Here is a 6698-nt window from a genome sequence, read left to right as displayed (position 1 = left end):
GTGTACCGTCTCTCTTTGTTAACAATCCTAAACTGTTTTGGTCGACTCTGTCAAGGACCCTGTTTATTCTCGCTATATCTTGCAGTTTTTTCAGTCCCTTGCAAAAGCGTCTCTTTTCGATTTCTTTTTTGCCTCTCGAATCATTTTGCCTAATTTCAATTCTGCTCTGCGCAGCTTCCTCTTGTCACTTGTTCTGTTCGTTCTACGAGCTCTTTTCTTTAGCTTTTTACATCTTTCATCCAACTTTTGCAGGCTTGTATTCCACCATGGGAGTTTACCATGAAAACCTTTTGTTTTACAGATCAATGCTTCGTTTGCCGCGTTCGTTATCGCGCTCGTCACGTGTTCTAGGTAAGTATCGATTTCTTGCGGAGTGCCATAAACTTTTGGAGGGTCGGTCAATTTATCTTTCAATGTTTTCAGGTAACATTCCACATTCAACGATTTCTTCTCGCTTACGATTCTGTTCGTTGGAATTCCTCGGATCTTCAAGGTAAACGTGATATATCTGTGATCTGATAATGATGGATCGTCGAGTACTCTCCATTCTTTCATCGCCGGGCGGATCTCCGACCAAGTCAACGTTACATCCAGTATTTCCTCTCTAATGGACATGCTGAACGTCGGTCGCGTTTGCGTGTTTTTACCTTTCTTGGGATGGGTTCCCATCTCTCATCGTGTTTATAAGTTTCCCTGTAAAAAATTTTCGTATAATTCTCATTTGTCTTTTTGTCTCTAAATTCAGATAGTTTCTTTTAATATATGTGCTCCCTACTCACCTGTAACATCTCTTCTTTTTGTCTATATGTTTTAACTTCTTGTGTTGTTTTTAGTACCTCTGGGTTATTGTTAAGCCAGCGGGATCAGTTTTATTTATTCTTTGTTGTAGTCTTTTGTCTTGTTTTCTACGTTTGGCTGCGTTGGCCCGTATTAAATTGTTCCTATTCTTCTATCCGCCATTTTCATGGGAGGGACGAATCCTCCCCTTTTCGCCTCAGATACTTTCATTACGTTCCGGTCGTTTTAATCGCCTTTGTCTTTTCCGCCTTAGTATTAGAAATAGAATTCTCTGTTATTGTTGCTTATTGTTATCATTTCTTTATTTTCTTTATAGGTATTTGTTAAACGGTATTGTTTTCTATTCTGTTAATAATAATTCATATATTGGGATTTCTCTCTAATCTGTGTTCTTTTTTTATGTATAATCTGTCTATTGTAGTGGATTTTGGTCATATTACCTGTCTGTCCCTGGATATTTTTTGTATTTCCATTTAGTCGTAGGTCAGCGTCATGTCTTTAATTGACTTGCGTTGTATCATTATTGCGCATTAAGCAATGTTTTCCGATGTGATTATCTTTCGCGCCGTTCATTTAAGCGGTTGTGAATTACTGTGTTTTTAGAGGAGAGTCTCTTTTTCTATTCGCTGACAGTTCTGCTACTTCTGTGTTTATTTATGATAGCTGTATTTGTCGGGCGATTCCTGCAATTTTATTCATATGATTAGTTCTTTTCTACTTACTTTTTGTTGTTCAATTCTGTTGCTGTTTCATTTCGTGTTCGATGTTACATTTTTCCGGTTGATTTTTTATTCCGTTCACAGATGCGTTTCGCGGTTAACTCACTCGGAAATCGCAAGCTTCTTTCATGCTCCAGTCTTTCGTATTTCACTTCTCAATTTCAGATTATTTCACGAGACACCTCACTTGTCACTATTCTGTTCGCTGGGAATTTGTTATTCATTTTGTTCGTTAATGATTCGTCCGAATAGATTGACCAGATTGACGATCCAGCTGAGATCGATCCGAGCGTAGATCGATGCTCAGTATCCTGATTCGTCGTTTTCAGTTCGAACTTTCTTGATCCCATCCTCTGTTTCATGTGATGATTCTTTTTTCGTGCATCCGGTTTTTATTAGTATGCCGTTTCTCATCCTTTTCACGAAAGATTTCCATATCTCGTTTGTTGTTTTTATCTTCGTTCCTTTTGTCCTTTTCAGCGTGTTAGATTTGCTGTTCATGTTCCCTGTTCGAATGGTCCACTTGCTCTAACGATATTGCTCTCGTTTCATTCATCTCGTGATCATGCTCCGCCCCTCTATTGTGTGCATACCGGCCGGGGTGCTCAACCCATGCCAGGCCGATTTCTTCCCTCGCAACTCATTTCCCCTGCTTCCATTCGTATTTCTATCCCCACTACTTTTCTCCTCTTATGCTTTCGATGACCATGCTAGGCATTCCTATGCTTGGTGTCGGTCGTTCCGTGTTCGGATTATCCCCACTATTTGATCGGGGCGAGAATTGTCTCGGTATCGTGTACAACTCACTCTATTTTAAGGACGCGCGTCCTCTCCTCTCCTTGTGATTTTCAATCCAATTTCGGGGTTTTTCCTCGTTTCTTTCTGGTTTGAGCTGAATATTCGACCCTCTATTTCAGTCTAGTTCAGATATTAAGGTTAATATTATGTATTATTTATTGTGTATACTTGATGCAGGATTTTTAGGTATTGTTTGTTCTTACTGTACTTTTCTCTTTCTATTATGAGTTTCTTTCTTTTAGCATAGCATTTTCCATTTTTCCGTTTTCCGTGATTTTGTCCCTTTGTGTTTCCCGGCATTAATCGGTCACGTGTGTCTCATTTTCTTTGTTGCAATTATTGTTTGTTAAGGATGTTTTACGGTTATCCTAGTAGGATTTTTTATCCTTGGGATTAATTTCGTTCGTGGTTAGTGTCATTCCTTCTCATATTTTAGTCGTTATCGTTTCTTTGCGATTAATAGCATTTTATTTATTTATTTATTTACTTGGGCATTTATAAATCTTTGTCGTTGGTTTGTTTTGTGATCCTTTCTTTTCTCCGCGGAGTCGGTTGATGCTGGTTTCGTCGTGGGTTTTGTACGGTGTTCGTATAGTTTGTTTAACGCATGTTAATTTTGAATTTTGAAATTTTTGAGGGGGGTTCAGGGTTTTTCATCTATGTTGTTTTAGTCTGTGTTGTTCATGTTTTGAGGCGGTTTGACCTAATTTTCTTTTCTCTTTCGTTGTTATCAGCAGTTTCCTCTTGTGTATGTGTTCGAGACCGGTTTCTCTTTCTTTTTGTCGTTTAAGTTTCGCGCGTCGGGAATTTCGGTTCACGCTCTTTTTACTCCATACCTTTGGCGCCATGTTGGGCCCATGTTTATGCCTCTCGTATCTTAACCTATAAGTGTCAGGTTGTTATTCGTTGACCATTTGATCTTGATTTTTATGAACTCTTGCTTTAATTATGGTTGTAAGTCATCATTTTGGATTTTTATTTACAACGATGTATGAATTGATTAAGATTTTTTACAGGTTCTGGCTTTCGAGAAGGATGAATCATTGATTTGGACGAACGGCGAGCCGGGTGATCTGTTTTATTGGAGATATTCGTAATGTTTGTCAAAGTTAATAATAATAATAATGACAATAATCGAGGAATCGATGTTAATTTCTAAGGAAGTCTCGGGCGTTTGTTTATCCGGTAGGTCATTTATTGCCTTCTTATAAGATACTTTCACATATTCAATTTCTTCATTCAAAAATTGCAATTATGTTTTAATGACGTGAAAGAATGTAAATTATCTTCAAGTCTTTAGAAAGTTTGCACAGCGAGCACTACTCGGAGGCACGATTCAGACTGCATTTTCTCTGATATATTCTCCTTGTAGATCAGACTTAAGAGTACCTGATTGATTACTGCATGATGCACAAGCAGACCTGGAAAACGCGAGGACAGAATGACCAAAGCAATGGCGTAGCCACTACTTCAAGGAAAGAAAATACAGAATGCAAACATGGCGAATTAACAAGGGGAAACCTCCCCCTTCTTCCGAAATATATAAAACATACATACAAAGTCAACTATACAACGAAAAAGAAAGATAGATATAAAAAGATACATAGAACGCTGGACAGAAATAAAATAAAAACGGCTTCGACGCCACTGACCAATAAGTCAATGAATTAAAACTGACAGGAAAATGATAAAAGAAACCATAGACACAAGAAGAACTGGAGATTCATAAAAAAAGGAAAAGTCACGTAGAGGACAGTGCAAACAGACTTGAAAAACATGAAACCGGAATGGTCAAAACAATGGCGTAACCACCGTTCCAAGGAAATAAAACAGACAGATACCAAATTATTATTATTACCAATCATAAGCCAGCGGTACAATTTTACCCCTGAAAGAAACATCACACGAATAAAGAGTGATGGAAGACTCCTACGAAACAATTCAAACAAAAACAGGACAAACAAATAACGAACGAAAAATATTCTTTACAGAAAAGCTATGGACACGACAAGAGCGAGCTGAAAAGTCATAAAAAAGGGAAAAAGTCACGTAAAGGAACGGGCAAACAGACCTGGAAAACATAAGATCGGAATGATCAAAGCAATGGCGTAGACACTGTTCCAAGGAAATAAAACAGGCAGATACCAAAAATTATTACTATTATTAATTATAGATTCATGACACAATCTTTTCCCCTAAAAGAAAACATAACACAAACAAAAGAGCGATAGAAAACCTATACGGAAACAATCTAACGATCCGACAAAGCCAAACAATAAATAATAAGACAAAAGTACACCGTGGAAATAATCGAATCCGACATTGTTGGCTTGATAACAACCCGAGAAAACCGAAGATTACGCAAAAAGATAAGACGAATAAACGAAAAAGAAGAGACGAGAGAAAATATGAACACGACAAGAACGAGCTGAAAAGTCATAAAAAGGGAAAGGTCACGTAGAGAATCACGCAAACAGACCTGAAAAACATGAGGTCGGAATGGTTAAAGCAATGGCGTAACCACTGTTCCAAGGAAATAAAACAGGCAGATACCAGAAATTATTACTATTACCAATTATAGATTCATGACACAATCCTTTCCCCTAAAAAGGAACGTAACACGAATAAAAAGCGATAGAAAATCTATGCGGAAACAATCCAATGATCCAACAAAATCAAACAACAAATAATAGAACAGGAATATACCGTGAAAACAATCGAATCCGATATTGCTGGCCTGATAATAATCTGAGAAAACCGAAGACCATGAAAGAAGGTAAGACGAATAAACGAAAAAGAAGAGACAAGAGGTGAGTAGAAAAACATAAAAAATAGAAATCATGTAAAATCAAACGCATAGAGCAAACAAATAACGAACGGAAAATATTCTTTACAGAAAAGCTAAGGACATGACAAGAGTTGAAAAGTCTTAAAAAAGGGAAAAGTCACGTAAAGGATCGCGCAAACAGACCTGGAAAACATGAGGTCGGAACGGTTATAGCAATGGCGTAGTCACCATTCCAAGGACACAAAACGGACAAAATACTAAAATTATTATCAATTATAGATCCTACAATGTAAACCATGTAAGAAAACAATACCATCTAACCAAAATAGATCTGAGACACAACCAGATCACGGATGTGGAGTATCTGCAATATTTAAATAAGTCTAAGATAAACGAACCTTAATTAGATGGCAATCCGCTGCATGAGAAATACAACAAATATCAGGACTATAGATAAGTAATGAGGAAAGCATTCCTACATTTGAAAAATTAGATGAAGTTGCCAGAGGCATAGAGCAGAAATTTGTTCCCAACGTCTAAAGGAATTATTTAAGAGATGGCAGGAACACCAGTTTGATCAAACAGCTCGTGAAACATTATTTTACTCTGTACGATCAAGATGACAGATAAATAAGGAATGGGTTGTACGAGAGAAACGAGCTTCATTCGATGACGCTGAGACATGTCTCAAATTACATTCATAAACAGTTCATCAAAATAGTCGCCATGAACAAGAACTTGTTGAAACTCGTTGATTATTTGTCAAAGGCACATTCCCCTTCCCTCAAACTGGAAAACACGACGAATTGATGAAAGGGAAATCTCCCCCTACTTCCTAAATATAGTAAAAAATACGAAATCAACCATGCAACGAACAAGGAAAAAGATAGTTATTAAAAGATTCATAGAACGTTGGATAGAAATAAAATGGAAAAAAGGCTTTTACGCCACCGGTCACTATGCCAAAGAACTGAAACTGACAGGTGAACAACAAGAAAAGCTGAGATAAAGAATAAAACAGACACCACAAAAATCATTATTCATCAATTCATGATATAAAATTCTACTCCTAGAGAGAACGCCATGCAAGAGAAGAATAATGGGAAAAACTTTATAAAAAACAATCAGACATAGCCCGACGAAACCAAACGTTGATTAACGAGACAGAAACACCGTGAAGGACAAACGAAACCGATACCGCCGGATTAAAAATAATATGGGAAAACCGAAGACCACGCAAAAAAGGTAAAATGAATAAACGAAAAAGAAGAGATGAGAGGTGGGTAGAAAATATATAGAGAATAAAAAACCATTTAAAGTTAAAATGTATAGGATAAATAAGTAACGTATGGAAAAATTCTTTACAGAAAGACTATGAACACGACAAGAACTGGAAATTCACCAAAAAAGGGAAAAATCACGTAGAGGACCGTGCAAACAGACCTGGAAAACACGAGGTCGGAATGGTCAAAGCAATGGCGTAACCACCATTCCAAGGTAATAAAACAGACAGACACCAAAAATTATTATTATTACCAATTACTGATTTGCGATATAATTCTACTCCTAAAGGAAACATTATACAAATATAGAGC

General features: G+C 37.1%; 1 long non-coding RNA gene across 7 annotated transcripts; it reads left to right on the top strand.

Moving 5' to 3' along the window:
• The first annotated feature begins 6 nt into the window (after positions 1-6).
• LOC113464352 (uncharacterized) lies at positions 7-6698 on the top strand. Of its 7 annotated transcripts, none has more exons than XR_003389199.1 (8): positions 7-351; positions 424-493; positions 3332-3500; positions 3688-5125; positions 5212-5300; positions 5383-6382; positions 6471-6600; positions 6676-6698. It is a non-coding gene; the product is annotated as an uncharacterized LOC113464352 (long non-coding RNA). The 7 variants fall into 7 exon arrangements; XR_003389195.1 differs by having other exon boundaries at positions 424-3269; XR_003389196.1 differs by having other exon boundaries at positions 424-3500; positions 5383-6086; positions 6177-6382.

The sequence above is a fragment of the Ceratina calcarata genome, unplaced genomic scaffold (genome assembly GCF_001652005.2).
Source record: "Ceratina calcarata isolate Rehan_Ccalc_2016 unplaced genomic scaffold, ASM165200v1 scaffold340.2, whole genome shotgun sequence".
NCBI lineage: Eukaryota > Metazoa > Arthropoda > Insecta > Hymenoptera > Apidae > Ceratina > Ceratina calcarata.
The sequence above is the reverse complement of the archived record's forward strand: the minus strand, read 5'-3'. Positions and strand labels throughout refer to the sequence as shown.